The 18478-nt window shown below is 44.1% G+C and overlaps 1 non-coding gene and 1 pseudogene across 1 annotated transcript; both read right to left on the reverse strand.

The window, feature by feature from the left end:
* Positions 1-3301: 3301 nt before the first annotated feature.
* LOC120095450 (small nucleolar RNA SNORA17) lies at positions 3302-3433 on the reverse strand. The gene has a single exon (XR_015632512.1). It is a non-coding gene; the product is annotated as a small nucleolar RNA SNORA17 (small nucleolar RNA).
* A 10593-nt stretch (positions 3434-14026) lies between these two features.
* On the reverse strand, positions 14027-14493 carry LOC103693441 (60S ribosomal protein L27a pseudogene; annotated as a pseudogene).
* Positions 14494-18478: the final 3985 nt, after the last annotated feature.

Below are 18478 nucleotides of genomic sequence, written 5' to 3' on the forward strand. Positions count from 1 at the left end.
GGCACCATGTAGTTCAACGCAGAAGTGTATTTAAGCAAAAGCCATGAAGATCTAGACCCTTTATAACAAAATTCTGAGACTGAGCTGTTGGATTTCCCTTGAGAAAGCTTCAAATAAACCACTTCTTTGCAAACAACAGTTTACTGTCACAAAAAATAGATGACCTAGCTCATGGTCATAATTAGCCTTCTGAACTGAATGACAAGCGAGTGTCTCTCGTTTTCTCCCCTTTCCTTGCCGCTTTGGGCTTCCCACTGTTCCTCAGAACATACATTTTACTAGTAGGTATGCCATGTTTTGTTAATTATCACACTACATACATGTTATGAAACACCATTAAAAGGGCAAGTATTTTGCAGATGAAATAAAATGACTTAGTTTTTTGTGATAGGGTTTCTCTGTGTAACCCTGGCTGTCCTGAAACTCTCTCTGTAAACCAGGTTGACCTCAAACTCATGGATGCTGGGACTAAAAGTGTGTATCATCACTGCGTGGCACAATGAAGTCTTACAAAAGGTTTAAGGAGGAAATCCATTCCCTTCCTCCCCCTCTTCTTCTGTCTCCCCTCCCCTCCACTCCCCTCCTCTTCTCCCTCTCCGTGTGTGTGTGTGTGTGTGTGTGTGTGTGTGTGTGTGTGTGTGTGTGTGTGAGAGAGAGAGAGAGAGAGAGAGAGTATCCAGGGTCCTGCACATGCTAGGCAGTGCTCTGTCATTAAGCTAATGTCCTCAGGCTCTTTCTCTAATTTTATTTATTTATTTATTTATTTATTTATTTATTTATTTATTTTCAGGACAGGGTCTCGTATTTCTGAGCCCCGACAGACTTTGAACTTCTGATGGTTCTGCCTCCATCTCCCAGGTGCTGGGGTTATTGGCACTCATCATCGCTCTGGACACCTTTTTGCTAATTTTTACCTTTTGGGGTTCCAGTTTATATCATTTAACCACAGAGAGAGGAGGGGGAGAGCGAGAGAGATATCATTGTGATGTTTATTCTTGATTGTCAGCTTGACTAGATCCAGAATTAACCCAAGTGGCTAAGTATACTTGTTTTAAATGTTGATTCATTCTCTCTCTCTCTCTCCCTGTGTGTGGTGCGTTGATTGTTAAAGATTTATTTTATGTATGTGAGTACACTGTCTCTCTCTGCAGACACACCAGAACAGAAGAGGACATACATTGGATCTCATTACAGATGGTTGTGAGCCACCATGTGGTTGCTGGGAATTGAACACAGGACCTCGGAAGAGCAGTCAGTGCTCTTAACCACTGAGCCATCTCTGCAGCCCCTAAGACTGAATGAACTTTTTTTTTTTTTTTTTTTTTTGGAGCTGGGGACCGAACCCAGGGCCTTGCGCTTCCTAGGCAAGCGCTCTACCACTGAGCTAAATCCCCAACCCCCTGAATGAACTTTTTAATGATGTATTTTTATTTCGTATGCATTGGTGTTTTATGTGCATGCATGTCTGGGTGAAGGTGTTGGATCCTATAGAATTGGAGTTACAGACAGTTGTGAACTGCCGTGTGGGTGCTAGGAATTGAATTTGGGTCCTCTGGAAGAGCAGCCAGTGCTCTGAACTACTGACTCATCTCTCTGGCCCCAGGAAAAGACCTTTGTAAACTTACATCATGCACCCAATCCCATTCATTTCCCCTCCTCTTGTACCCACCCTTCACCTTTGTAACCTCCTCCCCAACAGAGAAAAATAAATCAATATCTTCTGGAAGCTGTAGTACATCATGGTGCCTCCCATGTTAAACCCTTTTGTCCACAGTTCTTTGCTTGCAAATGTTCGTTACAATGACTCATTGGTTTGGTATGAGGCCTCTGGCTTCTGCTAATCTATCAGTACTTGATTGGAACTCCTCTCAGATATCCTGTTGTTGTCCTGTGTCATGGAGATCCTGTAGTTTTGGATCAGTAGGGCTAGCCCCTTCATGCACTCCAGCAGTTCATTGATGGGGTAATGTTGGGGTGGGCCAACTCAAAGACTTGGATCTGGGTCTGAGAGGCATCTGAGCTAGTCAGCTGGCTTTACCGATCTCTTGCCCTTGGGGCTGGCTCACTAGAAACCCTGCAACTAGAGACCAGCTCTACCCTGCTGACAGGCAAGATACAGGGCCCACTTTCCCAAGTGTTGCATGCAGCTGGTGAGGTACATGGCCAGTTCTCCTACTCTCATGACCCTGGGGGGCAGCTCTCTTGCTTGCCATGGGTGGTGAGGGATGAGGGAGAGGAGGTGTTATCCCACCACTGCACCACAGACAAAAGGCAGGGCTGACTCTCCTGTGCTCACACTCTTGGCACAGGCTCACCTGCAGTTCCCACATCCAGGACCAGCTCTATTCTGTTGCCCAAGTGAAGTGCAGGGGCCTCATCTCCCAAGTGCTGCAGTGTAGTTGAGGGGTAAGGACAGCTCTCCTGCTTCCTGTAGGTGGCAGAGGTTGAGTGTCAGGGAGGGTATCTCTTCCTTACCCACACCACTGCATGGCAGGCAATTCGTGGGGCCAGCTATCCCATACTCACACCCTTAGGGCCAGCTCACTTGCAACCCCCACACCCAGGACCAGCTCTACTGTGCTGCCCACTGGAGGTGCAAGGCCTGCTCTCCCAAGGGCTGTAGCAGGTGAGGGGCAGGGCCAGCCCTCTTGTTCTCATGACCCCATGGCCAGGTCTCCCACCATGCCCAGGTGAGAGGTGGGGCCAGTTTGCACAATCCTCAGACATCAATATATCCTGGAGTAGCATCCCTGAATCAGAGATGTCTGCCTGGTTTTTGGAAGTAACAGATCCCTGCTGCTGTAGTACCACTGACCCAGATATGGCCCTGGTGGCAGCATAGGCCAGGGCCCTACCATGGTCCCAGGTGGCATCACTGGCTTCTCACATCAGTCTGTTCTTCACTGTCCTTGAGTCTGCAGCTCTGCCTCTCAGTACCCACATTCTTCTGTTTCTCGTACATTTCTCCACCACTTACTTGTTCCTCTTAGTGGTACCTGGGGTCTCGGAGTGTCTGGGGTTGTCTTAGGAGTGCTATCAGGAATGCTATTCTCTGCTCCTGCATGATGGCACTGGGTAGGGGTCATCTCAGGAACGGTCTGCACCCCAGGGCCTGTAAAGCACTGGACTGGTAGTCATTTCAGGTTCCCTATCTGGGCCCCAAGGCAAGGTTCATCTGTCTTGGGCTCACTCCCACCCAGGGCTGGTGGTCCCAGGCATGGGTTCTTCTAATCTCCAGCTTGCTGCTCACCCTGGGAGCCCATCTGGGCCTGTGTAGCACCAGGCTCTAATTTTTTCAGGGGATGCTAGGCTACTAATCATTCAGATGTTCATAGGACAGAACACTGGGCTGAGACATAGCCTCTCTCCTCTCTGTCACCTACTCATCCACGTGTGACACAGCAGGCATACCTGCAACCCCTCTAGAGGCAGGAAGACCCACTTTTAATTCGGATCTTTAGAGGTGGGAAGATCCACCTTAAATCTGGTGGCACACCTTCTGGTGGCAGCCCAAGTAAACAAAATGCAAGGAGGAAGCTTGCTCTCTCTGCCTGCTTGCTCTCCTTCTCACTGGCAAGTCCATTCCTTCACTGGCATTAGAGCCTACTTCTTTGGGATTCTGACATATATTGAAGATCAGCCAAGACATCCAGCCTCACAGAATGAACAACTACTGGATTCTTAGACCTTCTGTCGATAGACAACCATGGTTGGACTAGCTGGACCACAGCCTGAAAAAACATTCCAATAAACACACATTCATATATTCAGACTTGTAAGTTCTGTCCCTCTAGAGAACCCGACTTCATAGCCTTCTTCACCGCCGGGCCTGTTTGTCTTCTCCATCAGCCTTTCCTCTCTCTGAAGACAAAGCCCCCCATCTAAGTGTTCTCTGTGGTTAACCCAGTGCCGAGGCACTGCTGCATGTATAGCCCGGTGTTAGAAATACTGACTGAAGGAGTAAATGAGTGAGCGAAATGTTGCCGCTCACTCACTATTCCAGTAAAGAATAGCTTGGGGTGGAAATAGTCGTTACTAGCTGTAATATCCTGATGGCTGGTGTTGGGTTTATTTTAATTACTCACTTTTTCCTTGGGGGATTGAAGTCAGGGCCGGGTATACATTTTATCAGCGAGCTGCACCCTGGTTTCTCACATGGGCTTTCAGCATCCCCTACTCCTCTTAGTATCTCCTTCTCCATCAGGGGGTGTCTGTTCAATGCTTCCCATCTTGTAGCACCCAATTAGAAGATTAATTTTGAGAGAACACACATGTCCTAAGACTGAATTTACAGGGTTTTAGGTTTTGAAGTTCTTATTGAAATGAAGTTGATTTCATACTCTTCTGGAGTAACTCCAAGCATTCACTATTCAATGCGAATAATTCAATATTATTCTGGAGGAACTCCAAGGCATTCACTATTCAAAGGAAAAAGACATTTGTTTTGTTTAGCTGAAACTGGACTGGAGCTATATGAGACACTGCTGCTTTTGTAGATAGTTTTGTACACTTTGGGCATCCAGGAATAAGCCTGGCTTTGGGAGACTTATATTCTTTCTAGCTTTGCTGCAAACCTTGCATTATGTATTTTACTGAATGACTTGTTTTCTGACAATCTTTTTATGTAGCGCCCACACTGTCCCCCGCTCCATCCTCCTGAGTGCTGAGATTTCCGACCCACACTACTGTATCCAGCACCGACTCCTTTTCCTAAATGTAGAAGTAAGTGTGTTTGCTGTAGAAATTATGGAAAACATAGGAAAGATGAAGGAGACACAAGAAGGTATAAAGAAAGCAAACCAGGGGTTGGGGATTTGGCTCAGTGGTAGAGCGCTTACCTAGCAAGCGCAAGGCCCTGGGTTCGGTCCTCAGCTCCGGAAAAAAAAGAAAAAAAGAAAAAAAAAAAAAAAAAAAAAAAAAAAAAGCAAACCACCCAGAGTTAGACACTCCCAGAACCTTGAACTTTTGTTGCTATTTATTTTTGTTCCTATATCTTATATCTTTTTGAGGCAAGGTCAAATTCTGTAACTCCCAACTCCAGTTACAGTCCTTTGGCCTCTCCCTCCCAAGTGCTCATGCCGAACACTTTGATTTCGTTTCTCTCAGCCTTGTTTCTGTATGTATGGGATGGGTGTACACATGTTTGTATAAGATATGTGCACATATATGTGCAGTTAGTATCCATAGAGTATGGCAGGCTCCTTAATTTATTCTTTGTCTCCCATCATTCCTTGTGTGATTCTATGGATATATATATTCTCTAATATAAAAATAATTTATTTTTAATGTACATTTGGTGTTTGGCCTACATGTATGTCTGTGTGAAGGTGTCAGATCCTCTGGATCTGGATTTACAGACAGTCGTAAGCTGCCATGTGGGTGCTGGGAATTGAACCAGGCTGGTCTCAAACTCAGGTCACCCGTCTCTTCCTTTCCAGTGCTGAGACTAAAGGTGCACACCACACCACCCAGTTTACATTTTGATTTTTATTTTAGGAGGGGGATGGTCATTTATTGGTTTTCACGGAGTTGCAGAAGAATTCTGTGGTCGTTTGGCAGAATTTCACTCCTTGGAGAGAAACCAATCTTTCTTTTTTTTTCCCCTTTTTCCTTGTTTTTATTCTCGAAGGTGCTTTTCTTCATCTGTGACATATTTTTAAAATGTTGCTTGGTTAAGTCTAAATGTTGATTTTATTCACTAATCAGCAGACATAAGTCTTAGGAAAGGTATTTATTATTGCTGCTGTGTCTATGGTGCCTCCTGATGTGCCTACTCCATTCATTCAATAGCTATCACTGAGTGATGGCTCTGAACCAGGTGCCATGTTGGGTACTGGAGTTACATCGTTAGGGAATAAAAATGCTTACATTTTTCCCCCTGGTGATATATTCTTAATCTGTTCTTCACATCACCCATGTGTTTATTCTGAATTTTCAAAGGAACCTTACTCTTATGAACTATAGTACTTTTGATGCCCCAAGATTTTTCTCCATTTTGTTCATTTCAACATTAAGAGACAGGTCTGCATAAATACTAAAACAGAAATTACAATGGTTCTGCTGGGGTTGGGAGATACATACCTTTAATCCCAACACTGGGGAGGAAAAGGTAGGCAGGCAGATCTTTATGAGTTCAAGGGCAGCCTGGTCTACAGAGTGAGTTCCAAGATAGCCGGGACTACAGTGAGAAACCCTGTCTTGAAAAACAAACATTGTAGTGGACCAATTAGGTGCTGGAATGTGGGGAGCAGAACCTGACTCTCCTCTGCCCTCACCCTGCCCTCTATCCTGACTAAAAAGTTGTTAGTGGGGTTGGGGATTTAGCTCAGCGGTAGAGCGTTTGCCTAGCAAACGCGAGGCCCTGGGTTCGGTCCCCAGCTCCGAAAAAAAAAAAAAAAAAAAGAAAAAGGAAAAAAAAAAGTTGTTAGTATGATTCAATCAAGGTGATAATATTTTTTCAAAGAATAAAATCCTGGACCTTAGAGTTGCGCGTGTACGCATGCGCACATTCAAGAATGCGGTCAAACGAAGACATACCAGTGACAGATCTTTCCTTCCTCCCCTTGTTTCTCAGGGATTGAACTCTGGCTGTGTCAGGATTGGCACAAATATCCTCACTCACCTGCCGAGTCATCTTGCTGGCCCAGGATGCCGAAATATATTACAGAAGTGGAATCTTGACACAATACCTCCTTCTAACTGGGCCCTTCTACATTCTAACTAGCAGAAATTCCTCAAAGTTTCTGGCATATGAGAGGTTTTCCCTCTATTTTTAGTCTTTTGATCATTTCAATGTGAATTTAGGAATGAGTCAGTTTAGAAGCCTGTCCCACAAAGGCTTCTTATTTTAAAAACTACACAGTGACTTTTTTCCCCCTATGCTAAGAATGTTAGAAAAAAGTGTTCCAGACTCATAATTATATGTAGTTTTACATTTTTTTTCATAAAAGGTCTCAAATCCCTTGGGAAGCCACATGCTATAATGAGAGTGGGAAGAGGGGAATGTGATGGTGATATATAATTTTACTGTGGCTTTTAAACAAACTATTTGAAATTTTATGTTTTATAATCTCGGATCTTCTTATGTCATTGTGTGGCAGAGAAGTGTGTGTGTGTGTGTGTGTGTGTGTGTGTGTGTGTGTGTGTGTGTCTATACACATATAGAAGTTCTCTGAACTGCTAAAATGCACACTAATAAAACCTCTTGGTTTTTGTCTGGATACCACTGGAGCTTTGTGGATAGCCAACCTGGCTCATGAAGTGTCTTCTGGAGAAATAGCGGATGAAGGCTGGTGCCAGGAAGCCGGTATGCCAAGGAATTCTAAAGTACAACTGGGCAAGGCTAGCTGTGCACGCGGTCGGTCGGGCTGTGTAAGACTCAACAGTGGTGAATGGAGTCCTAGTTCCAGGTTAGGCCAAGGCACTACACCAGGTTTATCTGATTATCTGCCTCCCCTATTCATGGAAATAAAGGCCTCTGGGTAGGTTAATTACGGTGTCGTAAACAGCTTTTGTACTTCTGGCCAGCATAGCCAGCAGATGTTGTCTATTTTTGTAGGATGATTTGCAGTGTGCAAAAAGAAACATCCGTATGGTTATCTCAGAATTTTAAAGAAGGCATCTTCTTGCTTAGGAAAAATTTTCTGGTTCTTTTTTTTTTTTTTTTTTTTTTTTTTCTTTTTTTCGGAGCTGGGGACGGAACCCAGGGCCTTGCACTTCCTAGGTAAGCGCTCTACCACTGAGCTAAATCCCCAACCCCAGGAAAAATTTTCTAGGCTCAACCTATTAACCCTTTCTGTATGGTACGACTCGGTTCATTATTTAAAAGGAACGGAGAGAAGTCCCGAGTGAGTATTGTTTGACAAAGGCACGGCCATGTCGAGGACCAATGCCTTAGCCCCATGACAGTGGCAGAACCTACCCTGGTTGAGACTCAGAGGGATGCCAAAACCTGTCTCAGGTCTGAGTGCAGATGTTGATGGTGTGGGAAGAAAACGGCCACCATAGCTTTCTTCTCGCCCTACAATGGCCTGGAGGCTGCCTCCCGATAGGGACTTTTCCTGCTGAGATTAGCTAAACCAGCCTCATTCAGCTGCATATAATAACCCTGCCTCCTTGCTTATCTGTATGTAATAATCCGGCCTCCTTACTCACCTATATGCAATAGCCACCTCCTTGTTCAAATGTGTACAATAAACATGCTGAGCTCCCAGGGGGCTGCAGCCTCTTCGACCTTTCCTGTCTCTGTGTGTCTGCCATTTCTTTATTACCTTGCCGCCCCAGTTAAGTCAACCCTAGAGCTGTGCAAAGACACAGCATATTCATTTTTCTTTTTAATTGTATGTATTGCCTGGGGTAGGGTGGGGGTGAGGATGTGCACCTGTGTGTGCAGTACTTGCAAAGGCCAGAAGAGGGCATCAGATCCCACAAAGCACCTGATGCAGGTGCTGGGACTCAAACTCCCTTAAAAAGCAGAAAGCTCTGTTTCAAAGTGATGAGCATAAAAAGAAGGAATGAATTTCTTCTTTCTGTCCAATGTTGTGATGTTTAAGTCAATCCTTCGGAGAGTAGCTCACACATAGATTGCACTGTTTCTTGACTTGTGCAGAAGGCTTACAATTACAGGGAATGATTGCAATACAGTAGTTGATGGGGTGGGGGAGGGTGATATAAAATAATCCCAAGACAAGGAATATCATGATTTGATTTATAATTTAATAAACAGATAAATAAAATTTTTGGTGGTAGTAGGAATTGGACCCAGGGTCTCACAGATGCTAAATGTGTTGATAAATATTTATTTGACTTGATACAAACTTAGACACACCCAGAAAGAGAAAGTCTTAATTGAGGAACTTTCTCCATTAGACTGACTTGTGGGCACATCTTGGGGCATTTTCTTGATGGCTAATTAGTGTGGGAGGTCCCTGCCTGTGAATGGTACCATCCCTCAGCAGGTCATCCTGGGGTGCAGTAGAAGGGTTGCTAACAAAGCCAGAGGAGCAAGCCAGTAAGCGGCATTCCTCTGTGGTTGCTGCTTCAGTCCCTGCTCCAGATCCCTCCCTTGAGTTCTTGTCCTGGTTTCTCTCAGGGATGGACTGTAACCTGTAAGCCAAATAAACTCCTTTTTCTACCCAAGTTGGTTTATTGTCAGTGTTTTATTACAAGACAGAAACCAAACTAACATCAGAACTCTAACACCAAGTTACATCTGCAGCCTGCAGACTTAGACTTTAAGATTATGCCATCTCGGGGGTTGGGGATTTAGCTCAGTGGTAGAGCGCTTGCTAGCAAGCTCAAGGCCGTGGGTTCGGTCCTCAGCTCTGGGGAAAAAAAAAAAAAAAGATTATGCCATCTCTTCTGTGAAGAACGGTGAGGGAGTTATGAATGGAAGTCAGAGATCAGAGCCTGGGTCAAATGGAAGATAGAAGGAAGCAAATGCAATTAGAATATCTTTAGTGTAGAGATGATAGACTCTGGTCAGGGGTGGGACAGAAAAGACCAAGGATGGAGGACTCCTGGGTTTCAGGGTTAAGTCAATTAGTAAAGGTAGCATCACCACAGATTGGGAATAATTTTGAAGACAGGTTTGGGGGAAACAACCAAAGTTTTTTTTTTTAAATTTTCTGGGATCATAATTACATAATTTACCCTTTTCCTCTCCTCCCACCACACTCTCCCATATGCCCCTCCTTGCTTTCTTTCAAATTCATGGTCACACATATATAAAACATGTTGTTAAATACATATATGTATACACAGAGCAGCTCGTGTTTTAGGCAGTCATGCTGATGAGATCCTATGGGTGCAGCCTTTGGTTTTGGACACGGTATATTTGAAATACCTATGAGGTATCTAAAAAATTATCACAGGTACACACCTGCGATACTGGGCATGGTGGTACAAACCTGTCATCCCATCACTCAAGAGGCAGAGGCAGGGGACTGTCTATAGAGTTTCAGTCTGATCTGAGCTACAGTGCGAGACCCTACTAAAAAAAAAAATCAGGGGTTGGGGATTTAGCTCAGTGGTAGAGCGCTTGCCTAGCAAGCGCAAGGCCCTGGGTTCGGTCCCCAGCTCTGAAAAAAAGAAAAAAGAAAAAAAGATTAAAAACAAAACACACAACAACAAAATCCAGTGAGTGTGGACTTTAGAGAGCATGGGAACGCAAGTTAGGAGTGAACGCTTGCAGAGCGATTTCTTGGAATCGGGAAACTGAGGCAATAACGTGTTTATCTGGGGTGGGGGGTGTTTATTTTACTTACTTGTTTATTTTTATGTGCATGGGTGTTTTGCCTATATGTCTGTACACCACATGGATACTTTGCCTGTGGAAGCCAGAAAAAGGCACCAGATCCCCTGGAACTGGGATTACAAAGAGTTGTGAGCTGCCATGTAAGTGCTAGGAATTGAACCCAGGTCCTTTGGAAAGAGCAGCCAGCTCCTTAACTGCTGAGCTGTCTCCCCAGGCCAGCTTTTTGTTCTTTGAGAGAAAGTCTCACACTTGTAGTCCAGGTTGCTCTAGAACTTATGGCAATCCTGCACCAGCTTCCCTAATGCTGAAATTTAGTGGTATAAACCACCATGTACACCTGATAAGTTATGCTGAGAACTTGATAAGCTTAGGGGCAGTGATTGGGTTCTTGATTCCTAATGTAGTGCCTGGGCAAATGTCTATGTTCCCTTTCCTGATGTTAATGTGAGATTCTGAGTTTTTCTAGTCAGTCTTGTAATTTCACTGTGAACTTTAGAACAAAGCATTCTTTCATTCTTTTAAAAATATTGTTTTTGCTGGGTGGTGGTGGCACATGCCTTTTTCTCTTTCTTTCTTTCTTTCTTTTTTTTTTTCTTTTTTTCGGAGCTGGGGACTTTCTTCTTTTTTTTATTCATTCACTTTACAGCCCACTGCCCCTCTTCTCTGTCACCCTCTCCCATAATACTTCCCCCATTCCCCCCTCTCCTTCTTCTCTGAGCTGGTATGGGTTTCCCTAGGTATCCCCTTACTCCCACACACAAATTAGCATTCAAGGGCTAGGCCCTTCCTCTCCCACTGAGGCCAGGCAACGCAGCCCACCTAGAACCTGTCCCAAGTACAGGCACATGCCTTTCATCCCAGCACTCAGTAAGCAGAGGCAGGCAGATCTCTGTGAGTTCCAGGCCAGCCTGGTTGAGTTCCGGCACAGCTTGAGCTGCACAGAGAAACCATTTCGAAAAACAAACGAAAAATAGTTTGTTTGTGTTTTTCAATTGTGTGCATGTATATTTATACTTCATGCACATTTGAGAACAAGTGCCTGAGAAGGCCCGAGGTGTTAGAGCCCCTGGGGCTGGAGTCTCTGGTGGTTTGTCAGCCACGCAACATGGGTGCTGGGAATGGAACTTGGGTCCTCTGCAAGAGCGGTACTTACTCTCAACTGCCGAGCCATCTCTTCTGCCTGGACTAGGCCATTCTTTTTGTTCTGTTTGTCTGTCTATTTGTTTTTCAAGACAGGGTTTATCTGTGTAGCCCTGGCTGTCCTAGAACTAGCTCTGTAGACCAGGCTGGCCTTGAACTATGAGCTTTGCCTGCCCTTGCCTCTGAGTACTGGAATTAAAGACATGCACCACCACACCGGGAAATATCTCTGAGTCTTTAAGAACTGGGAATTAGTCATATTAATATTAGAGACCTAACTACCCCCCCATGCTCATTCAAGCAACCGTAGATAAACTCAGTGGGACACACACACACACACCCATTTCTGGTGTGTCTTCAGTCAGCCACAGTATACTTATATTTAATAAATAAATAAACAAATAAATAAATAAATATTTAAAAATTACTTTATGTATGTGAGTACACTGTCACTGTTTTCATATACACCAGAAGAGGGCATCAGATCCCATTATAGATGGCTGTGAGCCGCCACGTGGTTACTGGGAATTGAACTCAGGACCTCTGGAAGAGCAGTCAGTGCTCTAACCACTGAGCCATCTCTCCAGCCCTAAAGGTGAACTTTCAGTTGGGCTGGCTTACAGTTTCTGAGGTTCGGTCCCGTGTTGTCCTAGTCTGAGGCCTAGCAGCATGCAGGCAGACGTGGTGCTGGAAGAGGGGCTGAGATCTCGATCTGAAGACATCTAGGAGAGGACTATCCTTCAGGAAGCTAGGAAGAGGGTGACAGACTTTCTCTAACAAGGCCACACGTCCTCTAGTCAGATTATAACTCCTAATAGTGCTACTTCCTGTGAGCTTGAAACTTGTCTCGTCTATAAAGTGAGTTCCAGGAGAGCCAGGACTGTTACACAGGGAAACCCTGGCTCGAAAAACCGGAAAATTTACTGGAGTGCCATGCCAATGTGGAGGCAGAGGTGGGAATGGTGAACGGTTTGTCACTTATGTTTAAAATTTCCTACCCACATGGCTGGGAACATAGTTCAATAGAGCATACACTTCATGTATGTAAGACTTCGCAGCACCAAATAAAAGAAAGAGGGAAAGCACCTGGAAAGGAGGCTCAGTGGTATAGAGAGCTTGTTTCTCTTGCAGAAGCCCTGGGTTCAATTCCCAGCACCTACATACCAGCTCACAAACATCTGCAACTCCAGTTTTAGGGGATCTGATGCCCTCCTTTGGCCTCACTGGTTGTCAGGCACACAAGTAGTGCACAGACACATATGTAGACAAAACACCTATATACATTAAAGAAAAAAAAAAAAAAAAAAGACCAGGGCTGGAGTTCAGTGCTTAAAAGCACACACTGTTCTTCCTAAGGGTCCGAGTTTGACTCCCAGCACTCACACTGGGCAGCTCACAGCTGACTCTAACCCCAGTCCAGGAGGTTCTCACACCTTGAACCTTTGTGGGTCTTGCATTCATGTGCACATACCACCACAATGCACATAATTAAAATAGTAAAATCAGGGTTGGAGAGATGGCTCAGTGGTTAAGAGCACTGACTGCTCTTCCAGAGGTCCTGAGTTCAATTCCCAACAACCACATGGTGGCTTACAACCATCTGTAATGAGATCTGGTGCCCTCTTCTGGCCTGCAGTCACATATGTAGGCAGAATGCTGTACATAAAATAAATAAATAAATCTTTAAAATAGTAAAATCAGGGGCTGGGGATTTAGCTCAGTGGTAGAGCGCTTACCTAGGAAGCGCAAGGCCCTGGGTTCAGTCCCCAGCTCCGGAAAAAAAAAAAAAAAGTAAAATCAAATACAAGACAAAAACGCACCCATACACATAAGATTAAATGACTTTAAAAGTTCATGGGTAAGGTAGAGGAAGGTCAACAAACAACAGAAGATCTGAATAGATACCTACATGGTTGGTGGATGGATAGATGGGTGGAAGAAAATTAGGTAAATAACCAATAAATGGTAAATCTGCTGTTAACAAAAGGCTGTAGAGAAGCCCATCAGATGGCTCACCAGGCAAAGTCATTAGCCTTAAAGCCTGATAACCTGAATTCAATTCCTGAACCATATTTAAGAGTAGAACCAGAGGGGTTGGGGATTTAGCTCAGTGGTAGAGCGCTTGCCTAGGAAGCGCAAGGCCCTGGGTTCGGTCCCCAGCTCCAAAAAAAAAAAAAAAAAAAAAAAAAAAGAGTAGAACCAGAGGGGTTGGGGATTTAGCTCAGTGGTAGAGCACTTGCCTAGCAAGCGCAAGGCCCTGGGTTTGGTCCCCAGCTCCGAAAAAAAGAAAAGAAAAAAAAAAAAAAAAGAGTAGAATCGGAGAATTCTACAGAGCTGTCTTCTGATTTCCACATGTGTGCATGGTATACACATTTACACATGTTCATGTGCACACACACACAACTGTAAAAGTTTTTAGATATACTGTTAGGTTATTCATGATTGAGTCACTTATAATTATTATTTTCAAAGATTTGTTTTATGCATTTTTTTTTTTTTTTTTCGGAGCTCGGGACCGAACCCAGGGCCTTGTGCTTGCTAGGCCAGCGCTCTACCACTGAGCTAAATCCCCAACCCCTATGCATGTTTTTTTTTTTTTAATGTTTGCATTAATTAACCTCTGAAGTGGCTTTAAGCCACCAGAACACAGGCACCTCCAACACCCTTTATCTTCACTTCAGCTCTTCTGCTGAAGAATTTGGTCTTCACGATGACAGGTTGCTTAGGGAGCTTCCCCTTCCCCAGAACTTTGTAGTAGCCTGATTGAACAACATCAATGATGGGAGCAACTCCAGTCTTGTTTTTTGCTGCATTGACCCGTGTCTGCTCGCTGACCAACGTCCATAATTTATCCAGGTTGACAGTTGGGCAGAAGCTCTGGTTCCTCTTCAGGTGGTAATGCCTCATGCCAGCTTTGCCAAAGTGACCCGGATGATGTTTGTTAGAGTTGATCCTGTGGTGATGCTCGCCTCCAGCATTCCCGCGGCCTCCTGGGCGCTTTCCGTGCTTACGGATGCGACCGTGGCCGTGTGCGGCCCCGGAGTTTCCGGGTCTTCCTCAGTCTGGATGGCATGGCGGTGGCAGAAAAGAAAGAGGGCTTACGCATGTTTTTTTTGTTTTTTTTTTCTTTTTTTCGGAGCTGGGGACCGAACCCAGGGCCTTGCGCTTGCTAGGCAAGTGCTCTACCACTGAGCTAAATCCCCAATCCCCTATGCATGTTTTTTTAAAAAAAGATTTATGGGTTGGGGATTTAGCTCAGTGGTAGAGCACTTGCCTAGGAAGTGCAAGGCCCTGGGTTCGGTCACCAGCTCCGGAAAAAAAAAAAAAAAAGAAAAAAAAAAAGATTTATGTTAGTGTGTCTTTATGAGACACTCAACATGGGTGCTAGAAACAGAAGAACTCAGGTTCTCTGGAAGAACAGGAAATATTTTCAACCATCTCTCCAGCCCCATGATTTTTTTTTTTTTTTTTTTTTTTGGTTCTTTTTTTTCAGAGCTGGGGACCGAACCCAGGGCCTTGTGCTTCCTAGGCAAGCGCTCTACCACTGAGCTAAATCCCCAGCCCCCGATTTTTTTTTTAATGTACAACAGTGGCTTTGATTAAGTTTTACTCCATTTTACACTAGTGTATGAATATTGTTTTCATTTTTTTTAAAAAAAGATTTTGTAGTTCTAGACAGGTATGGTGATACACAGTTTTAATCCTAAAACCAGGGAGAGGAGTCAGGTGGATTTCCGTGTGTTAGAACCCAGCCTGGTTTACACAGTTCTAGGCCAGTTGCCAAGTCCTGCATGGCCTTGTGGAAGGGATAGAGTAACATGGTTCCCGCTCCCAGAACAGAGCCAGCAGGGCATGGCCCTGGACTAGTGTTGATGGTTACTGGGTGTGAGGCTTATTTGTATTTAAAAAATATTTTTACTTCATATTCCTCCAGGACATATTCTCCGTGCCAAGGTTATCAGGGAATGTTATCCCTACCAAGGTTTTTTTTTTTTTTTGTTTTTTGTTTTTTTTGGTTCTTTTTTTTGGAGCTGGGGACCGAACCCAGGGCCTTGCGCTTCCTAGGTAAGCGCTCTACCACTGAGCTAAATCCCCAGCCCCTATCCCTGCCAAGGTTAATGACTCCATGATAATCAGTCACAGCAGCAATCTTAGAGGTGAGGGTGTGTCTATGCCCTTAGCAAAAATGATAAACACTAAGACCTTAAGGCTGTGGAAAAGAACTCTGAAAACATGAGTTCAAAAATATATAATTTCTCAACTATGCGAAATATAAGGATGTAATATATGAATTATATGAGGGGCTTCATGAACCTAAAAGAACAGAGGCAGGGCTGGAGAGATGGCTCAGCAGTTAAGAGCACCCCACTACTCTTCCAGAGGTCCTGAGTTCAATTCCCAGCAACCACATGGTGGCTCACAACCATCTGTAAGGAGATCCAATGCTCTCTTGTGGTGTGTCTGAAGACAGCTACAGTGTACTTATATATAATAAATGAATAAATCTTAAAAAAAAAAAAGAACAGAGGCAGATGCACTGTAAACCAGCTTGTGACAAAGATACAAAGGCAAGCGGATTTCGGAGTTCAAGGTCAGCCTGGGACAGGTCGAGATCAGGCACAGGCATGGTAGGAATGCTTGTCTCACTTGTGAGATCCCACCCAGCTAGTTTATTTTCTGTGCTCCCAAGGGCAGGCAAATCTCTGAATTCCTTTGCAATTTGTTTAAAAAGATTTATGTATTATGTATACAGCATACTGCCTACATGTACACCTGCATGCCAGAAGAGGGCACCAGATCTCATTATAGGTGGTTATGAGCCATCCTATGGTTGCTGGGAATTGAAGTCAGGATCTCTGGAAGAGTAGACAATGTTCTTAATCTTTGAGCCAACTCTCCAGCCCTCATTTGCAATGTTAAAAAGAAAAATGTGCTTGCTGTCCCTTCAGGGGCTGGGGCCAGGGAATGCTGATTCATAGGATAATCAGGAGGGAACCTGGAGCAAAAGACTAAATTGATATGTAAATACAAGACTGGGCTTTACCCTGCTAGAGTAAGAGGTATCCAAAGAGAGCTGTCTGAAGAGCAACTACAGCTCTTCTAGAATGTTTTCTAGCATCTATCTGGAGAGAACTGCTTTGAGAGGTAATACAATACAGCTCTTTGAGAATTTTTTTCTTTTTTTTTTTTAAGATTTATTTTATGGATATGAGTACACTGCAGCTGTCTTCAGACACACCAGAAGAGGCCATCAGATCTCATTACACATGGTCCTGAGCCTCCATGTGGTTGCTGGGAATTGAACCTCTGGAAGAGCAGTTTAGTGCTCTTAACCACTGAGCCGTCTCTCCAGCCCCTCAGAATTTTTTTCTCCGGTTATTTGATTTTGATTGGAAAACCCAAAAATTACTTTTAGAATTTTTCTAACAGGGTTTCTGACTTAGTCTGAAAATCCAAGAGTTTCTTATAGCAGCTTTTCTGACTTTGATCAGAAAACCTAGGAGCTATCCAAAGAGTTTTTAGAATGTTTTCTAACAAGAGAGAGCTGTCTCTAGTAGAGTTGCCTCAAGCAGAGATCTCTCTGGAGAGACATCTCGAGCAGAACACAAGCTGTCAGCTTGGACTGACAATCTGACTTGGAGTCCTTTCTTTCTTTTTTTTTTTTTGGTTCTTTTTTTTTTTTTTTTTTCCGGAGCTGGGGACCGAACCCAGGGCGAGTCCTTTCTTTCCTATGCTCTCAAACATCCCTTCTTTCAGGAACCCTTCTTTAAGCCAAAGCTGGTCCTTGGCAGCCAGTTAGGGCTACATGGTGAGATCTGAGATCAAATGAGGGAATGAGATTGACTATATTCATTGCCAGATATCATAGCACATATTTGTTATCCCAGCACTGCATGTTTGCCAACTTAATAAGTCAGGAACTTGGGGCTGGAGAGATGGCTCAGTGGTTAAGAGTCCTCCCTGGCTGCTCTTCCAGAAGACCAGGGTTCGATTCCCAGCACCCACATGGCAGTTCACACTCTATAACTCCAGTTCCAGGGCATCTAACACCCTCATACAGACATACATGCAGGCAAAATGCCAATGCACATAAAATAAAATTTTAAAAAATTATTAAAAAAAATCAGAAACTTCACGACTTGTGTATTCTCCAGTCACATATGAAATAAGATTATATTTGGAATGTAGCTGATTGGTAGCAGTACAGTATGCAAAGACAGTCTAAGAGTAGTTTTTTTTTTCCTTCAGAGCTGGGGATTGAACCCAGGGCCTTGTGCTTGCTAGGCAAGCGCTCTACCACTGAGCTAAATCCCCAACCCCCTAAGAGTGCATTTTTAAGACATTTTTTGTTTTTGTTTGGAGACAAGGTTTCTCTGTGTAGCCTTGGTTCCCTTGAAACTTTGTAGACCAGGCTGGCTTTGGACTCGCAGAGATCCTCTTGCCTCTGCATCTAAAGCACAAAGATTAAAGGCATGGTGCCACCACTACCACATTAGGTCATCTTTAAGAGACATTTTTACTATTTTATTATTTGTATTGTATTTTATTACATTTATTTGGGGGAGGGCGAACACATGTAAGGTCTTTGGAGGTCAGAGGATAACTTTGGGGAGTCAGTTCTCTCCTTCCACCAGGCAAGTTCAGAGATTGAATTTAGGCCAGAGGAGGCATGGTTACCAGCTAAGCCATCTCAGTGGCCTCAAAGCATGTGTTTAGACGGCAGTAGACACCCTCTGAGATGAGCCAGGGTTGCTGCCACATCAAAGGACAGCCTCAAGGCCTCTCCTCTTGTGTATAACTCAGATGAATGACTCACCTACTTTTCTAATGTTTAATAACTTTATTAAGAAGTTTAATTGATTGCACATAGACAAAAATGTATATCATTAAATTATTTAGGTTTTTTATGCATATAGAGGTGTTTTTGCCTGCACGTTCCTGCACCCATGCATGCGGTGGCCATGGAGGTAAGAAGGGGATATCGGATCCCCTAGAATTGGAGACAGTTATACACTGCCACGTTGGTGCTGGGATTTAAACCTCGGTTCCTTTGGAAGATCTGCTAGTGGTCTTAACTGCTAC

The sequence above is a fragment of the Rattus norvegicus genome, chromosome 10, assembly GCF_021556685.1.
Source record: "Rattus norvegicus strain SHRSP/BbbUtx chromosome 10, alternate assembly SHRSP_T2T, whole genome shotgun sequence".
Taxonomy (NCBI): domain Eukaryota; kingdom Metazoa; phylum Chordata; class Mammalia; order Rodentia; family Muridae; genus Rattus; species Rattus norvegicus.